Source organism: Salmo trutta, chromosome 26 (genome assembly GCF_901001165.1).
Source record: "Salmo trutta chromosome 26, fSalTru1.1, whole genome shotgun sequence".
Taxonomy (NCBI): Eukaryota; Metazoa; Chordata; class Actinopteri; order Salmoniformes; family Salmonidae; genus Salmo; species Salmo trutta.
Window position 1 is genome coordinate 1,267,152 of NC_042982.1, and position 3,233 is coordinate 1,270,384.

Genomic DNA, 3,233 nt, shown 5'->3' on the forward strand with positions numbered 1-3,233 from the left:
TCAGCGAAATAATTGAGTTTGAATCGTCAGGCTAGACAGTTTGGGCATTTTAGATTTTTGTCAGTCAGCACCATTGTCTAGCCGCTAACAATGGTGCTGACTGACAAAAATCGAAAATGCTCTTATAGTGACCCCAGCAAATAGGCCTACTTAAGTAAACGCAAACTAACACCCAATAATTTTCACTAGGTGGAATGGAATGATACTTCCAGTTCAGTATTGATAGATGCATACCCCAATAACTACAGTTGAAGTCGGAAGTTTAAATGCACTTAGGTTGGAGTCATTAAAACTAAAATTTTTACTTTACTACCACTACACAAATTTCTTGTTAACAAACTATAGTTTTGGCAAGTCAGTTAGGACATCTACTTTGTGCATGACACAAGTAATGTTTCCAACAATTGTTTACAGACCGAATATTTCACTGTGTCACAATTCCAGTGGGTCAGAAGTTTATATACACTGAGTTGACTGTGCCTTTAAACAGCTTGGAATATTCCATAAAATTATGTCATGGCTTTAGAAGCTTCTGATAGGCTAATTGACATAATTTGAGATGTACCTGTGGATGTATTTCAAGGCCTACCTTCAAACTCAGTGCCTCTTTGCTTGACATCATGGGAAAATCAAAAGAAATCAGCCAAGACCTCAGAAAAGTTTGGAAATTTCTCCCAAGGATGAACCAAATGCCTGAACGTACCACGTTCATCTGTACAAACTATAGTACGCAAGTATAAACACCATGGGACCACGCAGCCGTCATACAGCTCAGGAAGGAGACGCGTTCTGTCCCGTAGAGATGAACATACTTTGGTGCGAAAAGTGCAAATCGATCCCAGAACAACATCAAAGGACCTTGTGAAGTTGGAGGACACAGGTACAAAAGTATCTATATCCACAGTAAAACGAGTCCTATATCGACATATCCTGAAAGGCCGCTCAGCAAGGAAGAAGCCACTGCTCCAAAACCGCCATAAAAATGCCAGACTACGGTTTGCAACTGCACATGGGGACAAAGATCATACTTTTTGGAGAAATGTCCTCTGGTCTGATGAAACAAAAATAGAACTGTTTGGCAATAATGACCATTGTTATGTTTGGAGGAAAAAGGGGGAGACTTGCAAGCCGAAGAACACCATCCCAACCGTGAAACATGGGGGTGGCAGCATCATGTTGTGGGGTTGCTTTGCTGCAGGAGGGACTGGTGCACTAAACAAAATAGATGGCATCATGAGGACAATTATGTGGATATATTGAAGCAACATCTCAAGACATCAGTCTGGAAGTTAAAGCTTGGTCGCAAATGGGTCTTCCAAATGGACAATGACCCCAAGTTGTGGCAAAATAGCTTAAGGACAACAAAGTTAAGGTATTGGAGTGGCCATCACAAAGCCCTGACCTCAATCCTATAGAACATTTGTGGGCAGAACTGAAAAAGTGGTGATCCTAACTGACCTAAGTAAGGACATTTTTACTAGGATTAAATGTCAGGAATTGTGAAAAACTGAGTTTAAATGTATTTGGCTTAGGTGTATGTAAACTTCCGACTTCAACTGTATATTACATATGAAAAGGGTAAGATCCCCCCCAACATGCAGGATAGATTTGAAGAACACAACACACATTTAACAATTTTTAATGACAAAAATGTACAAGTAAAAAATCGAATCAAACTATTGGTCTCATACACATATTTAGCAGATGTTATTGCGGGTGTAACGAAATGCTTGTGTTCCTAGCTCCAACAGTGCAGTAGTATCTAAAAATTGACACATATCTAAAAGTAAAATAATGGAATTAAGAAATGTATATATTACCAGTCAAACATTTGGACACCTACTATTTTCTACATTGCAGAATAATAGTGAAGACATCAAAACTATGAAATGACACATATGGGATCATGTAGTAACCAAAAAAGCGTTAAACAAATCAAAATATATTTTATATTTGAGAAACCACCCCTTGCCTTGATGACCAGCTTCAAGAGGTAGTCACCTGGAATGCATTTCAATTAACAGGTGTGCCTTGTTAAACATTCATTTGTGGAATTTCTTTCCTTCTTAATGCGTTTGAGCCAATCACTTTTGTTGTGACAAGGTAGGGGTGGTATACAGAAAGATAGCCCTATCTGGTAAAAGACCAAGTCCATATATTGGCAAGAACAGCTCAAATAAGCAAAGAGAAACAACAGTCCATCATTCATTTAAGACATGAAGGTCAGTCAATACAGAAAATGTCAAGAACTTTTGAAAGTTTCTTCAAGTTCAGTCGCAAAAACCATCAAGCGCTGTGATGAAACTGGCTCTCATGAGGACCGACACAGGAAAGGAAGACCCAGAGTTACCTCTGTTGCAGAGGATAAGTTCATTAGAGTTACCAGCCTCAGAAATTGCAGCCCAAATAAATGCTTCTCAGAGTTCAAGTAACAGACACATCTCAACATCAACTGTTCTGAGGAGACTGCGTGAATCAGGCCTTCATGGTCAAATTACTGCAAAGAAACCACTACTAAAGGACACCAATAATAATAGGAAGAGAATTGCTTGAGTCAAGAAACACGAGCAATGGCCATTAAACCAGTGGAAATCTGTCCTTTGGTCTGATGAGCCCAAATTTTTGATTTTTGGTTCCAACCGCCATGTCTTTGTGAGACACTGAGTATGTGAACGGATGATCTCTGCACGTGTGGTTCCCACCGTGAAGCACGGAGGAGGTGGTGTGATGGTGCTTTGCTGGTGACACTGATTTATTTAGAATTCATGGCACACTTAACCAGCATGGCTACCACAGCATTCTGCAACGATATGCCATCCCAACTGGTTTGCGCTTCGTTGGACCATCATTTGTTTTTCAACAGGACAATGATCCAACAAACCTCCAGACTGTATAAGGGCTATTTGACCAACAAGGAGAGTGATGGAGTATCAGATGACCTGGCTTCCACAATCACACCGACCTCAACCCAATTGAGATGGTTTGGGATGAGTTGGACCTCAGAGTGAAGGAAAAGCAGCCAAGAAGTGCTCAGCATATGTGGGAACTCCTTCAAGACTGTCGGAAAAGCATTCCAGGTGAAGCTGGTTGAGAGAATGCCAAGAGTGTGCAAAGCTGCCACCAAGGCAAATAATGGCTACTTTGAAGAATCTAAAATCTAAAATATATTTTGATTTGTTTAACACTTTTTTGGTTACTCCATATGTGTTATTTCATAGTTTTGATGTTTTCAC